This window comes from Corvus kubaryi, unplaced genomic scaffold (genome assembly GCF_017639235.1).
Source record: "Corvus kubaryi isolate FWS band 111438036 unplaced genomic scaffold, C.kubaryi_AGA036_p1.0 37308, whole genome shotgun sequence".
Taxonomy (NCBI): Eukaryota; Metazoa; Chordata; class Aves; order Passeriformes; family Corvidae; genus Corvus; species Corvus kubaryi.
The window spans coordinates 3,564,004-3,586,542 of NW_024581096.1; the positions used below are offsets into that span (position 1 = coordinate 3,564,004).

The following is a 22,539-nucleotide window of genomic DNA, read 5'->3' on the forward strand; positions in this document are numbered from 1 at the left end:
TATGTGGAATTTTCCTGATAATATTTTTGAAACTGGGTCACTTTTATGCGAAGTGCTAAATATTTAAATTCAAACTTAATCCTTGAAGTGTGCTAATTCTGTCTTTTTAAGAATTTGATAGTATTTGCAAGGCAAAGTCTAAGGATTATTAAAGCTAAAAACTACCAGAATTAAGAAAAAAAGAAAATAGATCCCTTAATATAAAAATAAACGGAATTTTGGCAAACCTAATAGCATCTTTTTACTCCAGTATAGAGTTACACTCAGTCCATACCAATAGGTTCATATTTGAAATCAACAGTGAATTCCATGCATAAGGAGAGATGAAGGATAAATTGATGCTGTACTTCAATTGCCCAGGTTAAAACAGTAACATATTCATAAATAAACGTTCCTTAAAAATCATATTTTTTACACTGAAAGGAAGTGTTTATATCAGTTAGATTAGATTTGACTTCAGAATATTACAAAATCTGAAATCATAGTAATTGAGGATTTATCTCTTGTGCTGCTCCTGACTGTGAATGCCAGTTCTCCTTTCACTTGGCAAAAATATTTGGCAGCAGTGTAACTTAGGAAGTCATGGCATCTTCCAAGAGATGATTCAGAGAACCTCAAGACAATCCACTTAGTAGTTAATATTCTAGAAAAAGATTTGACCGGTTTATTCTTTCTCATAAGAAAAAGCTGTTGAATTTTAAAGCTGAAAAAAAGTAGGGTATCATCTTGGATACATGAAAAGAAATCCTCTTTTATAGATGGAGAAGAAACTGTTATTGCCTTGTAGCTTAAAGTTATTCTGAACATTCTTGTGCCCTAGATTTTTCCTCAACACTCAGTGCATGTTTTGAGATTAAAGTTGTTTTTTCTGATAATCAGAAATAATGAATGTAACTGCAGTAACTTCATACAATGCAATTCTATGAGTTTCAGCAGTCCTTTGGCACTCCAAACACTAAAATTATTAAAAGATGTAGGAAAAAATACCATGAAGGGTATAGACAAAGATTCCTTTCTTCCCTTTGCATTTTACCTGATAACTGGCTACATAGGCTTAGTTTTGTTTACTTCCCTACAGGAACAGTATGTGTATGCGAAGTGTAATTATTGGTACCTGGAAATTAGTCATTGCTATAGGACCCTCTGTGGGACTTGGTCACGGGACCCCCGGGTCTTTGGCCACCCCAGGGAACACAAACCAACCAATGGGGAATGAGGCTGACCAAGGGCAGGGAGACCCCATGTCTCCCCCCCAGGGCCCCTCTCCCAGGGCTACATGGCAGGGGGGGAGGGCCCCAACACTCTGTGGGACTTGTTCCAGCAGTGACACCTAGAATCCCATGCTGTCTATTCTTATGAAAGTCATCATAAGATTTTCAGCTCAGGATGGCATGGTGAGTAGGGAGCCTTCTGGGCTGGGTGGTTGTGCCAGCAGTGTTTCCAGAAGGCACACTGGAGAACATCCTGGTGAGCACCTGGGAGAACAAACCCCAGTATGTCAGGGTTTGGCAGTGAACTCAGCTCACAGCCATCCTCTCTGAGTTAGAGGGACTGTGTTTAGACTGCTCCCTTGCTGCAGGATAAGACTAGTCTCAAGGCAAGCTTCTTCATGGAGACACTTACTCTAGAGTCCCTCAGGACATCCCCATTTTTGTGGCGCTATGGGGATCATGTCATATAAAATGATCACTCTACCAGTGTGGTGGTGCATCCTCTGCCCACCTGCTCCCCTCCCCCTGCCCTCCTTTCCAGGCTACAGTGTGATCTGAGAAAATTCTTGTTAGGCCTCGTCCTTGGAAACACCACCTGGGCTCAGCTCTTCCTGAGCTTATCAAAAAACATTGTCTTCTCTCAGGAGCTCCTAACAAGCTTCTGTTTTTCTCGTGACCAGCCTTGGAAAGTATTTCTCTGGCCTGAATGGCATAACATTCCTATTCTCACACTTTGAAAGAAAGTGCGGACCCAAACTGTAGCCAGGAGGAAACATTGTTCTGACTAAAGCCCACTCTATTGCAACCCTATAAACAGCAGTCCAAAATGGGACCTGTTGAGCTCTCCTGGACCGCAGTGGGCCTGCAACCAGCATCTCCCTCTAAGGGGGACGCCTCTCAAAACCCTCAGGTTTGCTCTACCTGGAGGATCCCCGAACCATGACATGTCCTGGGCCAATACCCTCACTGATACCCCATTTTTTGCCCATTAGGAGATGCAAAAGCATCCAAAGTGAGTATTTTCACTGACCTCTGAGGGAGATTTTTCCACAGGTACCTTACCTTGCACTGACTCTTTCTGTCTTCGTGCATACCCTTTGCACACATGCTATAGCAAATCCGGAAGTTATGTTATAGTTGTAATTTAGGCTAAATGCTGTTAAGTGTTATTTCTCTGTTAGATTGTTAAGGTTAAGATATAAATTAAGGTATAAGTTAAGTTAAAGTACTGTTAAGTTTAAGTGTTGTTAAGCTTTAGGCTTTTCATCCTTGTTTACACTATCTTTACACATAGACACACACATATCTAGGTAGTTTCAATTAATTTCTGTTTTGATTTCCTGGATTTTGCTTGGTTTTGTTGTTGCTTGCTTTCCCTCTTGTGCCTTAGTTGCTCTTTGTAAGTAGAGTAAATCTTGTCATTGAATCTCTTGTGCTTTGTATTTTAATATTAAATCTGACTTTTGCTCACACCCTTGCTAGTGATTTTTTGAGCGATCCCCAGCACACTCATTTGGGACAACTAGAAAAGGTGCATTGACTTTTAATACATGCAAACCAGCACTGCTGATCCTGTCTATTTTATGCATGAATGCTGTCTATTTTAAAGGTCTTTATGCTCACTAATACCTAAAATCTGTACCATTTATTTATGGTTCTTATTTATTCAATGTTTTATAAAAATACAAGCAAACTTGGCCAACGCATTACACGTGTAAAATGCAGTCATGCTTGTATGCCACTGTCACAACTCACCAGATACAATCCAAGTTCCAGTCGCTACTTTTTCAACAAATTTGCATAAAAAATATATAATATATTTAGTAGGTGTTTCATTTAACACACGATGTGATTCTTTAAACCAAGTGACAATTATATCACAATAATAAATGGATTACACAGAAGCGTTCATTAAAAGAAAAAGCTAATCTCTTCCTAAATTCCTTGTTTACGGATCTTTGACAGATTTGGAGCATGTCTTTGGAGTACACATACCATTAATGTTTTAAGAAAGCTTTTGATATTCTGTGATGCTGAGAGCTTTTCTATTACTTTGAGAACAGCCTAATGATACTAAGACATGTGGTGTTCTAACAGCCCTGTACACAGGTCATGGGTCTTTGTGTCTTCATGTTGACTGCAGAGAGGGCATGTCACAGCCTTGACAATTTTTTTGCAGATAGACCTTTCAACAGAGTAACAATTCTACTGTGGCTGAAGTAGATTTCTAATTATCTTCTCTGAGGAATGAATTGATGTCAGCAGTAGGGACTGTCAGTATTGCCTAAATCAAGCATAGCATTAAGATCATTCTTTTCTATAGAGATATTCAAGGAAGCTGTGATGCTTTCATAAATTCTAAAAATGAGGGTTTGTGTTCTGTTCTCATCAGTACAAATCCCACTCTGTTGTGCTGGTAGGTTAATACTTACCAGTGAACATTACCAGTGTAACCAAGTACAGAATCTGACACAAAATCCATAGAGCCATTGTATTGTTAGGGTCTGTTGAAGATCTGGTCTGCTGTATGTAAAAGGAGAGTTGGACAGATATTTATTAAGTATTTCAAGTTTGGCACTTAAGCCACTATACAGGTTTTGAGATAAATTTGCCTGTGTAAAAGATTAAATGGTGCAACTTTGGTAAGAGAAACAAGACAATTAACCAAAGGTTGTTGGAACAGGGAAAGCAGAAGCTGCAGAAACTGTTTGGATATCTTCTGGTGCTTCTGCAGAGAGGACTTCTGCAGTTTGTTGTCCCCAGAAAACAACAACCCAAAAGAGCCCTTGTTGAAGTCTGACGGTTTTTTTATGGTAAACCACAAAAAATATCTTTGATGTTTAGAGTGGGAACCAAGATCAGAGCTGATCAGACAGCTGCTGACAAGCTCTCCTGAAAACACAGCACAATGAGGTTGCTATAGTCAAGAGGGTATTTTTGCTTCTGTTATGATGAACCTCCTTTGTTTTGTACAATATGAGGAAAAAAAATCTTCAAAGTGGAGCCTGGAAACTTCCATTTCCTGCTTTCTGCCCTTGGATAGACATCCCATAATAACAAGTTACAATAGTTGTGAATAAATAACTATCTCCCCAGTATACCACAAATGTACTTTTCATTAATTATATCTTGTTGAAGTGCAATAAAGAACTTTCTGAGAAGCTTGCTTCTACTACTTCCTTTGCTTAGAGTAAATGAGGAAAATTAAACAAGGAGCCTGTAAAAGCGACAGGAGAACACCTTGAAAGTTTCACCATCCCTTCTTTTCTAAAACTCTGTAGATGATCACTAGTGGACACAGCAATTTCACAAATGAAAAAAATACCCAAACCAAGTGTCAGTGTAATGAAACCATCACTGTGATTGACTTGGATTTTCCTGTGTTACAATAGGTCTGATATTAGTCAAAACCGAATCTTTTTGTAGGATATGAAAAAAAATTAACTTTTACCCTTGCCAGAGCTAATCAGGAGTTACACAGTGTCAGTCCATAGATTTTGATACATCTGGGGATAATTGTCTGGAAAAAGATGGGCTTGCTGCAAAATTCTGGAGCCTCTTCAGGCAAGAGTGTCCCCCGTAGACTGTGGCAGGAATCCATGCAGTAAATGGTAGAGGCCACTGAGTTATTCCAATGTGCTTTGATACAAGTAATGGCTTAGTGAAAGAAGTTACAATGACAGATTAATGTCAGTAATGTATCACTTTTGATAATGCATTCATTTTTTGAAAAATGCTACTCTATCCCTTTCAACTTTGAAAAACATAATTGTTGTTATAAAGTAGTTATAAAACCTTCAACCAGTTATAAAACCTTTAAATCTCATGCACAAAAGAAGTAGGACCTCACTGTAGCTGCTGAAATACTGTTGAGATACGAAGGAATGTGATTTAACTTCTGGGTGCATGAAGTATACAATTGGTCCCAGTTATGCAGCTGGATGTTTGCCATGACTTTTCTGTTTTGTGTGGACTCAGTTAGAATACTTAAACCTGGCAGATATGTTTTTAGGCCAAGGATTACAAAAATATGCTTGTGTGCTCATATCTCAGTGGATCTTTGTTGACTAGGAATCTTTTAATTAAAAGGTCTGTATTTTCTGCTGTGATTGTGACTTCCGTTAGGTATTCCACTTTTTTCACTCAGAAGGCTGTAGTATTCTTGAAGCTTTGTAGGGAGGAAGTTTGGCAGTATCTGTTTAAATATAGCCATATAAACATGTAAGTCAGCCTGTTGAAATGATGCTATTTCTTTCAAACTCTTGATAAAAACATTGTCATGGAATAGAGCTTTAGAAAGTGTTTTGGCAGCTGCAGCAGCAGCATTTGAAGCATCTTCGTAATTAGTGTTATCTACAGCTTATTTACTATTTAGATTCACCAAAATTTGCTGTGAAATTAAAACCTTTGGCTCTCTTGGGACGCTTAAAATAACTTGGTCCAGCACACAATTTTATATCCAGCTTGCCTCTGTTCCCTTTTAATTTTTTTACATATTTAATGAGGCTGATTATTTGCCTATGTCTTTCAGGCTCTTTTTCTGATATGCTGGGTTTGGGTTTTTTTGGTTTTTTTTTAATGGAAAATGTGGGCAGATCTGGGATTAATATGGAAAAAATCCACAGACTTTAATAAATATAAGGGAACGAAGAAGAAACCTACGGCACTTGATCTGTTTGAGTACTATACTACTGTTGCCTCTCTTGGCCTGAGTTGCTCCCTCATAGCTGAAGCAATCTTCTAGAAGGAGACATTAATGATGCAAGAAACATCATTTAGTACCACAGGCACAGCCAGATTTTTTTTTTTTTTAATGAAGACTTAATTTTTGAAGAGGGGGTAGAGCATAGCAATACCTTTTTGATAAATGCCAAAAAATACAACTGCTGTTTCATGACAAAAGTAAAATGGCTCCAAAACTGTTGATGACAGACTGGTTTTGCAGTAGAGAGAGGATTAAGCCAAGAGTTTACCAACTTACTTTTTAGTCCTATATGGTTAAAAAGATTTAAGTTGCTCCTTCCCAGTTCACTGCTGCATTCCCTCTGTGGCAGTAACAGTATAAGTCTGCTGCATGGTTCTGTACTTTGGCTGGGAGAGAACAAGTCATTTAAAACGTTGGCGTTCAGCTTCCCTTTCCCAGTTTCAGCCCTAGCCAGAAGAGGTGAAGTCTGAGTGCCTGAGAACACGTGTCTGTGATTCAGCACTCACTGCAATTAGCAGAAGTATTCTCCCGTAACTGAAGTGGCCTTTGGGTCGGGGCACCCAGGGAAGAAAGCTTTGCCTGTTGGATTATGCCTTCTTGTGAGGGTCCAAACAGGAAATGGCAGGACAGCATTTTTTATTAGTGTACCTCTCTACTTCCTAATGAAGAAGGACTTGAGAGCAGGGCCATGGCGTGATCCGTGCTGGTCAGCACCAGAGTTTGACAGCTGCAGGATGGATCACATCCATCTTCCTTGAACTGCCATGAGGAGTTGAGTGAGAAGGATGTTCCCCTACATCACGTTCCTCAGAGCTGATTCTATGTGGGAAGCTGCAGTGAGATCCTCTGTGGTTTTGCAAATGGTAAATTATCACACTCTAAAATGTAAGTCTTGTGGAGCCAGTGACTGGAATCAGCCTCTCTTTAATCTTTTGTACTTATGTCAAACCCTGGCCTCACTGCTGTGCTGTGGAACACCACTTCAGAGATAGTCCATAAAAATAAAATGTGCACTGCAGATCCTGGTAGGTTTTCAGATTTGTAATGCCCCAAGTGCAATCTTTTTGAAGTTTTGTGAGATTTTGTCATGGAGGTTTATTTCTGTCTGAGCTTTGATAATGTAAGTCTGTGGTATGCTTGGGGCTTTCTTCTTGCGATTGATAGTAAAAACAAAGGAATGATAAATGTTTTTTTACCCTGACTAACAAATCCGTTTTCTTTGGCATTCACAGAATGCTATATCAGAGTGCTACAGCCTTTTAAAACAAGGTTAAAAATGTGTGAATCTGTGAAGTCCTCTTCTCCTTTCAGTATGCTGTGCTTGATGTCACCGAGCTGCATATGGGTATTGCCATACCTCAGTTGATAGAATGTAGAGGGATTCCTTGTGGAACGGGGGCATAGGATACCCCAGAAGAGCTTGGGCATCCCAGGGCTGTTGCAGAAGTACCCCTGACGGGGCCCCAGGCTGAAGATAGGCTTGCAAGGCACCTGCTAGCTGGCAGCCTTGAACAGCCTTGGGCAAAGGTATACACTGGTCAGCTCCCCCGCTGCTTAGAGGCTTTCTCATGGGAAAGGGGTGTGAACTTTGCAAAGTATAACTTGGTGAGGGTAAACAATAAAACTGAAGCACGATGCTCAAATCGTATCGGTGTTCGTGTCGTGTCTCCAGCTGGCTCCCCTGCACCCGGGACCCGCCCCCCCCGCCCCGCCTCGCTAAAATAGAAAGCTGGTGTGGACATGCTGGGCACAGACCAGTGATGGACAGTTGCATTTCAGAGGGGTTTTGTTTCTTGCGCCCTACACACGGCAGGGCACAGTAAGGGTTAGCCACTTCCCCAGGGACAGGACCATCGGAATTTCCCAGGGCAGCAAGACAGGACTTCACAGCCAGGACTGTCTCACTCCTGTTGCATTAAGGGTATAGGAATTTCACAGAAAATAAACCCCCTTGTGTTCCTGCTTGTCTTCAGATATCAGAAGTGCTGAATGTGGCTGGGCTAAATTTCTGGTTATAGCCAGTTTAGCATTGTAAGTCTGGTTGAGCTCAAAAGAAGAATTTGCATGAGCACAGATACACAAATAATCCCATTTACCAATTTAGTACTATAGGTATGATCACATTCAACATAGGTTTGCTTCATCCAGATTCATAAATAGTGTGGTTTATTGAAGCAGCAGGAAAGCAGGTTCAGAACTGTTGGTGATACATGTACTAATTAAAGAGTGTTAACATGTGGCACAACAGAAACTATAGTAAAGGAGATTTTTTAGCACTATATATACATATGCACAAATGCATATTCATGGATCTACACGAACACGGAGGCAAAAAAGATCACCTAAAGGAGCCCCTTCAGAGGTGGAGGAGAGACACGGTCCACCGACAGATCCCAAGCAAGGAGAGATGTTTCACTCCTCCAGAGGTGTTTTCTCCCCTTTTTCAGCTCTCCCCTTTTTCACCATAGATTCTGGCCTGTCTCAAGGGAGTGGGGCAGGCCAGAATAATGCTTTTTGAACAATCGCATGTTATAGGTGGGGTTTGGCGACATATGTTGTGCGCGCTTTACATGCCCCATGTTCTCCTTCAGTGCATCCTGAGGAATATGTAAATTAATATCTAAATGGGGCTTAATGAGTACCTCACTTACTTCCACTGAGGATTTATAGTTGACAAAAAAAGTAGAACAAACACTTTGGTCCTGCTCCACATTCTGAAGTGGCAATAAAGGCTTTCTCATCAGAGGGCCATTGCACCTATCATTTTCTTCTTAATGAACTAGATTTCCAACAAGGCTTATTTTTCATAGTGAAGGTAGTGTGGCCATTGACTGGTACAGAGGGCAGGTGAAACAACCTTGGGCTGTGAGACCTCGCTTTGCTCTAGACATCATTCAGTTGGTAGTCCTCGCTCAAGCCAGGTACAAGATAAACAAGGGGTCCAGCTCATGTTTTTTCAATCAGTCTCATCAATTCTTCTCTGTCTTAAAGCAACACTATACAATTCTCACCCTTTACTACAATTCCACAGCCAAAGAGCTGGGCAGGATGAGGGGACAGCAAGGCAGCCCTCTCCCTGGGCCTTGGGCATCTTCCTGGAGATGGGTTGGTATCCACAGAGGATTGCTGCAGCTTTATAAAGCATGTGCTTTATTTGAAACTAAAAAGGCTCAATTGACTTGAATTTTAAGTGTGCTACTTGCCCACTTTTACTGGACAGCACCACTACTGTCACTGGGAAAGAAGGACTCAGAGACCGTACAGCAACACTTTTGTAGCTTTACTGAAAGTAAACTGCGCCTTTTAAAAAAATATCTTACTCCAGGGATTGTCTGTGACTTCAGAGATTCTGTTAAAGGCCACCAGGCCATGGACAAAGCATACTGTACATTAATAAATCAAGTCTGTTCCCATTCCCTGTGACCATATATTCCCTGCCAAGCCCCTCAGGTGCTCTGCAGTTGGGAAGAATTCATTCTTGTTCTCTCAAAGGCTCTGAAGTCTCAATGACCAACCTGCAGCTCTCTGAAACAGAGAAATGATGCTTAAGGTGATAATAACAGAGAATACAGAAACTGATAATCCCAGAAAACAAGATCTGACTAACAGCAGCAATGGCCTGATAGGGAAGAAACATCCAGGAGTGCACACACACCCGAACCCATTGGAAGCAGTAACAAAACCTCGTTGACTTGTAGCTAACTGAGGTTTTAGCACTCATATTTAGCGATTCAGCTGCAGAGTTAGTGGCAAAAAGCAAGGTATTTGTATGCAACACTGACTACCCAAGAGATGGGACAACAGCCCTGGCACAGAACAGTGAGCACAGAACAAAGGAGTGCTGAGCTGAATCCACAGGCGCTGCACAATACACTGGCTGCGTTTGTACAATTAGCCCCTCATGATGTGAGTCATGGGTAATAAAGAACTGTCTGTAATCCCACACAGCATCAACAAGGCATGAGGAGCTGTGGCTGTGGCTCTGTAGGCAGGATTCCTTAAAGAAGAATAATCAGGTCACTTGACATGTGTTTGGCATCTGTATGGCCAAGCAAATAACTCCGCCAAACACCTGGGAACATCATGGGATTGGTAAAAACAGATGTGTGACTAACAGGAAAATCCTGCAAGCCCAGTTTCCTTTTCATTGCTTTCAAAAGTGCCCATCATTTTCCCATGCACTCACTAGTGCAGATACATCCATACAAATTTTTTTTTGTAATTAAACTAATTTTTTAAAAATAAATGAAATGTTGTGCTACTCTCGCTGAGGGCCAGATGTGTGTGGATTAATGTGAGCAAGAAGTTTTTCAGAAAATATTATCTCAGTTTATCATGACTTCAGTCTAAGCAGCATATATTACCCTTTCATGCATCTATGAGAATGCTTTTTTGTTTAGCTGCATGCTTTGTTCTTTTGTGAATCCTTACAGAGGCAGATGTCATTTTGGCTAGCTCGACAGAAAACCAACAGCTCCCTCCTCTCTGCCTCCTCTCATCACACTGTGATGGCTCAGTGTGCTGCTGCAGGGTGACAGGCAGGAGGCCATGGAAAACAGAACAAGAGAACTTCAGTTTCAAGTCCAGGAGACTGCTGTCAATAGCTTGAAGCTCCCTGAGAGGTGTTGAGTATTAGTAGCTCTCCATAACTTGAAAGAGATTGGAAATCACTGATCTGAAAGATTTAAACACAGCAAAATCTAGAACCTTCCTAGGTCCTTCCTAGGTAGCTTGCTTAGTTCAAGCTTATAGTCCCTTCTGTAAAACTAGCTTGTGAAGGAGACCATCACTCCTTCAGCACTCTGTGTTTTCAGTGATGGCTGAAACATTTCAGGCTAATGTCTTTTGAACAATCCTACTTCCAGGAAATAACTGATTCTATGAGTAGGTTTAATTAATTCTTTTATTAATTCTCACAAGGAAACAACAATTTCACTGAACTGTTAATTCAGCTATCATCCTTGTTGTCATTTGCCATTGGTTTTTAAGTTGTTTTGATAGGACCTATAATGGTGACTGTTGATATCTAAAAATCCTGGAATTCACTTGTCTTTTGATTCACGCAAGAATTTTTAAATGAACAAGGAAATATCTTTCCATCTGAAAAACACTGGCAGAGTCTTCATTCAAAAGAGCTGGTGAATACAAAAAAAAAATCATTGGAATATCAGTATTAGACTTAACACTCACTTTGCACTTGTCAGCTGAGCTGGTTTTATAGGAATTTGCTTAAATAAAGTACACAGGAGGGAGTTAATTCCTAGAAGTGTTCTGTGCTCAGCATCAATAAAATATCTGTAAGTCTGGACAAGTCGGGCTAGAATTTTTGTTGCTCAGTCTTATCAGACACAGATTAAAAAAGGATTTAGAAAGAAACGTTGTTTACATTTAAGGAGGCAGTAAATAAGCCTCCCAGATTGTTGCTGTGCCAGGCATGGTCTACTTCCATCCCATGGTGAGCAGAGAACACAGCAGCTCTGGGACAAGAGAGCCTGACCCTGGGATGTCTGTATTTTGTTGAAACTGTGGACATTTCCAAAATATATACATTCTGCATGAGACAAAAAGTAAAATAAAATCACCCCCTAGAATAAGATTTCTTCAAGTCATACCCTTTAAAATAAAATGTACTATTCTGTTTTGATTTAAACTTTTTAATAACATGTATCACATCCTTCATTTGTATTCTTTTGCTTTGAATAGAAGCATTAGTCTTTAAATCCTAATGCTGCTGGGGAAAAATCATTTGTGAATTATAGTGAATAGTACAATTGAGTGAGAAAGGACGTAGGTCACTAATGGATACTTAAAAGCAACTCCACCACTTATAAATTGCCTCTGCTTGGGCAACCCATCATGTGACATAACTTTTCTGACTATGACAAACACATGTATGACACATGTATGGCTTATGAGTAAAATGGCAATACACCATTTGTGAACCCTCCGTGGTCTCCTCCAGCCTTACCCATTCTGTGATTCTATGATTTATGGTGGTAGATCTCTTCAAGAGAAATGAATTAATTATTTTCCTTCTAAACAAGAAAATAAAAGCTGTATCCTTTTCTATCCATGAGCCAGGAGTCCATGGCTGGGCACTCAGAACCCATGACAAGAATTCTTCAATGCTCAACTGTGTAATCACCCTCCTGAATTTGAGAGATGCTCCTGGTGCTGTGTCTGGCATGCAGAGCTACTTTTAGGGGATGTCACAGTTTTAGTCAAAATCTTCAATTAATACATCTTTACTTGCTTCAAACTCCTGCTTTAGTCTCCATTATCACTGGTTTTTTCACATGTCTGCACTTGTAGTTCATCCAGCATGAGCCAGCTGACTCCCTCACCATGGAAACTTGGCTTTCTAGACTTCTTCCCTTCCTGTATGCCCCTATACTGACCACACTTCAGGGCTCAAAACCTTATCATTATACAGAACAGTCTTCGCATAAGAGGGAAATTCTGGCACCCTTCCTGGTGTATGGGGGAGTTCCTTCAGCCATGTCTGTTTAGTTCTTGAAGGGTCATCTGCTTGGCTGACCAGGACACTAGAAGACACTAGAAAACATGATGGTATACACTCTGAGATGAAGAGTTGAATCATCCTTCCCTGGCTAGAGGCCTTTTTCTGATGTGTTACGGACATCTCTGACATCCAGGGAAGAGAGAACTGGCTGATGGCATACCATCAAGGAAAATGGACCTTGCCCAACATTACAACAACCCACTGAGCCTTGCTCCAACACTGGAAAAGTCAAGTTTTGTGCCAGATATGGCTATCATAATTTGGAGGAGAATCCTGGTCTAGAGACTCCTCTATTTAATTTTTCTGGACTTGAACAGAGATGAGACCTACCAATAACAAGGTCTCAGGGTAACTTTTGTGTATCTTTGGCAGGTAAGTGCTATTGCCAGGCATCTTACATTAGTATCCAGAAGTATGGGAAACTTGCAGAGGGATCAGCAAACTGAAAAAGGCTGGAAACCTGTCCTGTTTAAGTCCTTTGGGTTTAAACAAGGGACAAGAGACCTCTGTCTGATTTTGTTTGCTCTTGGATAAAATGAAGAACCTCTATTACATCTTACCTGACCTATTAGAGGCAAGTTCACACTACTCACGTAAGTTCATGTTATTGACTTGTTCTGCTGTAGTAGATAATATGTGGCCTCTCCAACCCTGAAAACATATTGTCTGTAGCCTGGGCTCCTCATGGAAAGGGAAAGAGAAAGGGCTTATTGACCTAGAAAATGTTTGTTTCCTGGCTTCCTAAGGGGGTGTCATTGTCGTCTTCTGGCCTTATCTTGTTGCTAATACTTTGCCATGATGGCTTGTAATATGCAATTTACCTCAAAATTTATTTGTTGCTTGTCTCTTGGTCAAGAGCAATTGTGCGACCAAAAATGGTCAGTTTTGTAATGTTCTTGAAGCAATCAATAAATTTGTGCTGTCAGAAACATCTGTGACCTCTTGCCCCTCATGACATTACTGGGGTCTTTTCCCCCCAGTGTCAGTCTTACCTCCTGAAGGACTCCAGATGCAGGATATACAGTAGGAAACCACACAGGTAACATGAAATATAGGAAAGAAGAGAAAATGCTGGTGGATTTGTGAAGTTGTACTTTTGAGTAGTCTGTTGCAGATGGAGTGATGCACTTCATTTGTGACAGAGAAGACACAAAATGCTTTGTTGATATAACAAATTTCAGCGATAGATGTGACTGTGTTTTAACAAGATTTGATGGCAAGGTCCACTCGTCTTTTTACAGCACAGAGGGCAGAGTCAGACAAAGCTGTTGGGGAGGCCCATTCATTGAGCCATGAGTTTCAGACAGGGCTCCCTTGCTTTCCAGACTTCTCAGAGAGGAGTTTAGGTAGGGCTGGGTCCAATCCTAGCAGCTCAGACTTGGACAATGGTTTATGTCTGAAGGATCATATGTACACAATCAATCCTTTGTATTGCTTGGCTGAGATGTCAAAGTTTAGCATGCAGTTAATCACTTACTGAGAATGTGCTGCTGCAAGGGATGGCTCACCCTTGAGGCATAACCTGGACAGCATTCCTGCTCAGGAGGAGATCCTGGTGTTCAGCCCAGCACCCTGCAGGAGAGCCCCCGCACCCTGGGCTGCCCACTGTTTATGGGGTGAGGCGACTGGCTTACAGTCACACTTGCACAGCAGCGAGATGTGTGGGTCACTGGTCCTGACAGCCCTTGGCTGCCAGGTTTCATCCATGCCCCAAAGTCTAGTGTAAGCTGGATGCAGCCATCACAGCTGGGGTTGGCGCTGAGGGGAGCACACTACCACATAGGCCAGGGAGAAGGATGGATTTTGAAAAAGGATGCACACGGGGGCCTGAGCAGACCCATCCAGAGGAACAACATTAATGCCATGTAGGCTCATAAATCAGGCACTCTGCTGCTGTGCAGTGGAAATACAGCTAGTTCCAGACATGGTTTTCCCTCATGGAAGCTCTGATGTCTGTAGTGATGGTTTCAAGTTGGATTCGCGAGATCCTGAGTATTCTCACCAGCATCAGATAAATCATGCAGCACGTGACAGGCTGTGATGATGCACACAGTGCAAGGGGGATGCTGACAGCAGGCAGGCACCACCTGGCTCTGGTGTGTGCCTGGAGACATGCTCCATACCCACCCTGCAGCAGCTGGGTGGGTGCTGGATGAGGGCTGGCATCAGGTGAGCAGGAGCACAACGATGGAGTGGCACTGGGTTTGTAGTGTCACTCACCACGTAGACTCCTCTTTGTGAGAAGGAAGATATCTGGCCCAGGCTGAAAGGAGACACTATGTCAGAATTCACCTGTACGTCTTGTTTTTAACCTTATGGTTGTATTTTCTTCTGGAACTTTAGTCTCTATTAGCGCAATCACTATTTATCCTTAGAAAGAAAATATACTGAGATAAACTATTACCTCATCCTGCAGCCGTATGGAGGAGGAGAGATATCCAGCAGGCAGGAATTGTGCAGCAAGATTGATTCATTTAATTATTTTACAAACTCTTTTATAGACTTTTTTCTTCATAGTCTAATTGGACAAGGATCAGCCTCCCCTTGGGGGTGATGGGCTAAAATCCTAAAAGATCCATTATCAAAATATTTTCCTACTGTACTATAAACAAAGCTCGGCAAGGTCGCAGGTGTTTGTGGTTTATAAACTCTGCGAATATCTTCTGTGAGAGAGAAAAGTATCCCATAGACTTAGAAAATAGCAAGAAAAATTCTTGCTAGCAGCATTTTTGTATCCACAATAAACCTTTTTCATTTCTATAATCCCATGTTGCTTGCCAGTTCAAACCCATCCAGCAAGTTCAAGCTCAGTAAGTTAAGCATTCTTGTATTTTTTTAAATAAATTCTTCAGGAACTAGTTGTATAAACCCTTTGGTCATTTCCCCCCCCAGTTAATATATTCTAAGCCAAAGAGTTACAGGGCCAAAGTGGTATTGAATGATGCCAGTTAAACTCTAGATGTTCAACCTTTTCAAAAGCAGAGCAAAAGATTTGGTTCAAAGGTGCTCCAAGTTGCTTCCTCTTACAGCCAGGTACTTGCAATCAAAACAGAATTTAGGGGATAAGATCTATTTTTGGTTGTGCTGATGCACAACCATGGCAAAACAGTGAAAACTGTGAGTGGAAATGGGTGTGTTTCCAAGCCATTTCAATTGCTTTGTACAAACCCGGTGTCAAAGCAGGTGTCAGACCTCTCTTGGATTGGCTTTACATTTGGAAAGGGATGGCTGTTGTTAAGCATGTGCTTGCTTGTGATATTCCACACTGGAGCTGAGAGAGCTACAGATTTCAGCTCTCAGAAACTCTTCCATATTTCTTTTAGGATAAGCTGGTTTTCACAGCTGAATTCAACATTCGGAATGATAGATTTATAGACATTTCAAATAATTTCTTTATTTATATCTCAAAAAACCACTACAGTGGGAACTTAAATATTTCAGGATCATAGAATATGCTCCTGAATATGCCCAATTAAGTAATTCAGATTTCTTTTCTTGATATATGACCTAATCATATATGTCCTTATTAAACTAAATTTGTTAAAGCCAGAAATGTTATTTTTGTGAATATATTTGGGCAAAATTAATGTCATTCTCAGAGGTTCATTTCTCAAATTTAGTAAATTTAATAAATTAAAAATATGTTTTAAATGTTAATAATCTAAATGCTCATGAGCAGTGCTATAATAAACCAGCCCTATAACAGGCTGCAGATGTTTACTTTAGTGAAGGAATAGATTTAAGCTTTGAGTCTCCAACAGGCCACGTGGAAAGAAAAAAAGGGTCAGATTCAATGCTGATTTGGTTATGTTTTCATGGCATTCACCCTCTCAGTATCTAAGCACTGATTTATACCACATGGAACTTCACATGATATTTTTTTTCTGCATCAGCCAAACCTTTACCACCAACCTTATGCAGAACCTAATATCACAGGAAGCCTGTGGTCCTCCCTGGTGAGCAAGGCAGTACAGGAAAACTGTTGCATGCACATAAAGGCAGATACTGACTGAAAAAGAGACAGGCAAGCAATCCTGCCTGTGTGCGGTGCAGGAGCCTGGCTGCTTGGCAGTGACTCTGTGCTGTGCCCACGTAAATCTGTGCCTGGCAGTGCAAAGTGCAGCCAGGCTAAATTGAAGGGCTCCGAGCAATGATTAAACAAAGGCGGAAGCCTGATTGCGTGGGTGGCTGATTGTGTGGGTGATTCAGAGCACGTGGAAGCAGCCGAGAGTGGGGACAGTGTGAGGAGGTCTGAGGACACGATGCAACTTGTGGAGAGAGGTCGGCCAGGCTGGGTTGGCATCTGAACTTTTTGTCCATGCTCAGCAGTAAGCCAAGGTAGATGGTTTGGGGTTGTAAAAACAGCATGGCAGACACTGCTGTGATGTGGAAGAAAACATCTTTAAAATGCAGTCAGGATAAGAATCCGGGGGGACAAAATGCTGAAAAAATAAAATGCTATTTCATATTATATGTATGAACTCCTTTGAGGTAAAAGTCTTCGCATCCCTCTATCCAGTTTAAAAGATCCCAGTTTAAAACAGACATCCACTGCACTGATGAGAGGATTATCATAGTTAAGAAGTATTCAGTGCTTCCTGAGATTGGAACATCTATTGCTCCATCAGAGTGGTCTCAGATCTGGATGAGGGAGAAATACTCATTCTCCAAACCACACATCAGCTGCAGAGTGCCAAAGTGGTGAAGATGGGTCTATAAAAAGTGACTGTTTAACTGGCCAGTAGAGATTTTGTGGTAATCCAGATCCCTTCTCTGGAAATGGGTGGGATTACGTCCATCCTGACATTCTTTTTTCCTAGTTGCAAGAGCACTGCCATCACCAAGATGCTACCCAGCAGGGTTAATTACAGCACGCTTTGCAAATTGGCCATTAAGTAGCCTCAGGAGATTGAAAGTCTAGAAATTAATAATACCAGTAAGACAAAAAAAATACCCCAAACCAAACCAAAAGTCAACAGATGCAAGCTAAGCATCTTTTAAAATATTAAAATTAATTTTGCAGAAGGCCAAATAGGCACTTACCTCATTCTAGAGGAAATACATTTCAGTATTCCTAATGAAAATATTCATACTTCTTTTTTCTTTCCCTCAAATTAAAGGTCAAGACTAGCTCTTTCTCTGGGTCCTTTCTGAGGAAAATTATCAGATCATACTTCTTGATAAGAACACAATAACTAAAGGTATATTGGTCACAGCACCTGCAGTGATTTTTACCTACAACGTTTTTTCATTACAACTCCTTCTATTTCTATATTATTCTTCATTCTATATTGTAAATTCAGAGATTATGAAGATGTATCAGTGGTAGTTCTAAGAACATCGAAGAGTACTTCATATGCAGTCCATTTATTAAATCAATGAGAGTTTATTTTGGTATATTGTCTCTCCCTAGATCTTTTGGTGTTATGTTTAGCAATTTGAGCCATTTTCTTTCATACTGTGAGCCTGTATGTGTGACACTGAGAAGTCTAACAGTTTGTGTAGTGTCTGGTAAAAAATATAGGCAGAATCAGCTTTTACAAACTCCACCAGAGACTCAAGGATGAAATAAATTTGCATTAGTATGGTAGGTGTATCTACAGTTCTCCTCTGCTGCAAAAAGTGGTGTAACTATTGCAGGTAATTGATGCTTCCATTCGTATCCCCTGAGAAAGACTATTTTCCATCACAGTTTGATGCCATGAAGATTTTTTGCCTTTTCTTTTATACCCCTGTTATACCTTTTTACAACTTCTGTATTCCTGGTGCTTTTTGCCTACATTCTTGGACTTGTCTGTGAAGCTAAGAGACTAAACATTTTAGAAGCTTTGTAGTTAGGGATCAGTGTGCCCCAGACCCCAAGGTTCTCTCCAGAACACATTCTGTAAACTAAGATAGAACCATCCAGAGGAAGGCTCCTTGGGGAGGGGGGCTCACTTGAGCCTCTCATTGGGGAATCTTTGATAGATATGCTAATTAGTAAAACCTATAATGTTATACCCCATCTTTTGGGGCATACTCAGCGGTGTGCATCTCGATGCATATGACCTGGACATGTGCACCTAAGGATCCTTAAAATAAATACCAAGGTGAAATCCCTTTTCCCTTCTAACCATGTATGACTCTTGGTTTTAAGACCAGGAAAAGGCATCAGTTGAATCACCACATTCAGTGACATCCCTATGAATTTGGATGCTATTATTTTGGGCCTTTCTATATTTAAGATTTATTTTATATTAAAGGAGGGCATGGTATTTTCAGTGTTACAGATTACTGTTCCTGTCAGATACTGCTGATTGCTGAAAGATGAAAAGAGGAAAATGTTCCACTTCAGTGTTCCCTACCCCACAGTTCAAGTCCATCATTTCCATACCATACTGTGGGGTATGCCCAGCCCCTGCTCTGGAGGGATCTCTGCTGAGATAAGAGATTTTGCAATCACCCAGCAGGACTCCCTGGAAAGGCAACCACTTCTTTGGTCACGGCGAGAAAAGACAGATCCACAATCCTTTAGGAGACCCTATGCAGATCCTTAGTAATCCATTGGTCCTCACCCATCCCAGATCCTTTGTAACCCATTGGTCCTCACCCATCCCCTGTATCCCTATAAAAGCAAGCCCTCTGGCGCTGTGGAGAGAGTTCTCGTCCCTGGCTTTCCCCTTCGCCGGAGGGGACCAACAATAAAGCTCCCTTCGTGCAGAACCAGCCACACGAACCTCTCGTCTCTCTCTCTGGTCTGGCTTGGCCTGGAGGCTGCCCTGCAGAGCTGAGCTGGAATCACGAGCTGACAATCACTGAAGAGCTGACAGCCTCTGCAAGGGCCCTCCTGCCAGCAGCTGAGGGAAGACACCGGGCCTCAGGAAGGCGATTCCTTTCGGGACCATCCCTCCGGACCGGTCACCTCTTCCTGGGTCAGAGCTGCTGACCCCATCACCAGCTGTAATACCATACTGTGCTGGTTTTGGCTGTGCTAGAGTCAATTTTTTTCACAATGGCTAGTATATGACTATGTTTTGGATTTGTGCTTGTGGTGGTTTGGCCCCGGCTAGAGGCCAGATGTCCACCAAAGCCACTCTATCACTGTCCTCCTCAAGCAGACAGGGTAGAGAAACTATAATGTAAGTCTCACAAGCTGGGAAACAGACAGAAAGAAGTCACTCACTGATCACTCTTATGTGGAAAACAGACCTGACTTGGAGAAATTAATTTAATTTTTTAGCAATTAAATCAGAGTAGGAGGATATGAAGCGAAATAAATCTTAAAAACACCTTGCCCCATCCTTTCCTGGGGGCACATGGGAAGCTGGGATGGGACACAGCAGGGATGGTTGATCACAAGGATATTCCATTCCATATGGTATCATGCTCAGCAGATAAAGCTGCGGGAAGAAGAAGGAAGAAGGTACATTCAGAGGGATGCTCTTTGTTTCCCTAGTCATCAATACATGTGATGGGGCCCTGCATTCCTGGCGAAGGCTGAACACGTGCCTGTCCAAGGGAAATGCTGAATTAATTTCTTGTTTTACTTTGCTTGCATGCATGGCTTTTGCTCTACCTAAACAGTCTTTACCTCAACACATGAGTTTTGTAGCTTTTAGTCTTCTGATTCTCTTCTCCTTCCCACTGGGACTAAATGGCTGCGTAGTATTTAGTTGCTGGCTGGGGTTAAATCATGACACATCCCTTCACAAATATCCACTATTTCAATCATCCTGGCTCTCCACAGGAGTTGTATAAGTAGGACATACTGTAATCCTCATTCTACAGATAAAGAAAATGCTATCAAATAAATAAATTACCCCACTGATGAAGCTGAGGAATGAAAAAATCGCTATTATGAGCCTGCAGTAGTAGGCTCATACTACCTGCAGTAGTAGTTCAGACTACCCAAGTGGACTATTCACCTGGGGCTGCTCTCTTGTGATCTGCCCATGAAGGCAGGCTGGCTTGCCTGGTCCTGGGCTGTGCCAGCCAAGACACATCTTACACTCTGGATTGGAAGAGATGTGGGACAGCAATGCCCAGACCAGGACTAATTGAGAGACTCAGGAGGGTGACAGGACGGATGGCTGAACCTGCTCCAGGAGCCCTTTAGGAGGGTCTAGGCTGGCCCATGACAGAAGCACTGTAGGGGCTCTTGTAACAGCTAATAACTGCTGTGATGAACAGGTTTTGTGGCACTTCTGAATCCGGAACCATACCATGTAATTCATCCTTCAGAATCATCCCACACACAGGCATTTGGACACCATAATGGTACATGACTGACACTCTCAAGATTTATTAAACAACTAAAACCATAGAGATTTATTTTCTTGAAAAAGGGTTAAAAAGCCCCAGCAAACTGATCCTTGACAATTTTGACTTATCAGAAGATAGAAAGCTTATGCCTGGTGGCACAGTCTCCCAAAGGCATCCTTGGGATGACTGGGTGGCTGCATTGCTATCTGTCTGCCTCTGCATAGGCAACTGCTGGATGCTGTGGGCTTTAGACTTAATAGATAATGGACATATACAAAATAAGAACATGTATGGTTTAAGGAGGCTCAGCTTAAAATTTTGTTAAAAGACTATGCATTGATTGAAGACTATGCATGCTTGATAAAATAGACCAATAAATGAAAGAAATGTGTTGTGGTTTTCCATTAAATACAAAAGCAAGAGGCTGCCTTTAGTGCATTAGTAAGAGCAGCTAGCCTTGTATGGCATTGATGTGCTAAGTTTGAAATGTTTGCAAACTATGAAATGGGACTGTTTAAACGTCAAGTGTACTTACGAGATACTAATGAAGTTATGTTATGCATTAAACTAATCAGTGTTGTCAGACAGTCATTCTCCCCCTGTCTGGTGATCTTATAATAGGAGCATTGCAGGCAAAGAGAAAAACAGGAGGATTAGCTGCAGGAAGTACAGAGTAGTTATGACTAATACATATGTATGTAAATGGCACCACTGGGAATAAAGGCAACATCTTTGCAGATTTGGTTAGAGAACTGTTTTTTTCCAAAGATGTATCTGAAATCTCTCATTCACTTAGTTTCTCTTGTACAACATAGAGAAATTGCTTCCACTAGGCTTATATGAATCCTTTAATGTTGTTAGAAACAGGGTGAGGTACAACCACCAGGCATTTGGACATCTGCAAGTTGAGTTATGTAGTGTGTGAAGGGTATGCAGGCTGTGTCTAGGGTTGGTGGGGACAGATGGACTTTTCCAGAGGGTAGTTTGTTGCATGAGGTTTAGGAAATTGTTGCGGGGGAAAGAATTCCAGCAGTGTCTCTCTGTCCCCAGTGATTATAGAAGATCTTACCTGATGAGCCTAGACTAGATGCATACTTCCTAGGTGGCCTAGGTTAGATAGGACAATAATAAGCTTTGATCTTGTTTTGCTTATTGCACAAACAAACACTGTTTCCTATAATAACTTCAATGGCTTATATATGACAGCTTAGGAGGAGGAAGCTAATGATTAACAGATATTTAACTGTTCTATCTTTAGCTCAGTTTAGAGGAAGTTAATGATCAACAGATGTTTAACTGTCTTATCTTTATCTCTATCTAACACTGTACTGTACTTTATATCCAAACTGAACAAGAAGAGCAATTATACATAATAATAACATGCCGAACAGATGCAAATCCTTCATATATAATATGAGTTCTAGATGAAATTTATTCAGTTCCCTAACTGCATACCATAACTTCTAGCTGGGTTTTCATTTAAATTAAGAAAAGTAAATAAAAACAGTGCAAAGAATCTCAAATACACTCTGTAAAATCTGGCCAAGTGTACAAAGTAATGTGGCTGTGGACATGCATTCTACCTGGTACTTTTTCAGAATAGATAATTACTGTCATGTGGCCCAGAGCTGAGTGTTGCAGAAAAAGGCCAGTCCTCACTTTCAGAGCATCTCAGCGATGGGGGAGAGAAGAGCAAGTGAGTTGACCAGCTGTGCGTGCCATGCACACAGTCAGAGTTTTTTGTAGTGAATATAACGATACATGTGATAGATTTTTAAGATGCATCTTCTTGCCACTGGCATTTCTCAAACACAATTTGAATAGATTTTCTGTCCTTTTAACTGGAGTTTTGCCCAAGA

General features: G+C 41.3%; 1 long non-coding RNA gene across 1 annotated transcript; it reads left to right on the forward strand.

Moving 5' to 3' along the window:
* Nucleotides 1-2,201: 2,201 nt before the first annotated feature.
* Nucleotides 2,202-22,319, forward strand: LOC121665045. The gene is made up of 3 exons (XR_006016205.1): nucleotides 2,202-2,430; nucleotides 9,658-9,662; nucleotides 22,307-22,319. It is a non-coding gene; the product is annotated as an uncharacterized LOC121665045 (long non-coding RNA).
* Nucleotides 22,320-22,539: the final 220 nt, after the last annotated feature.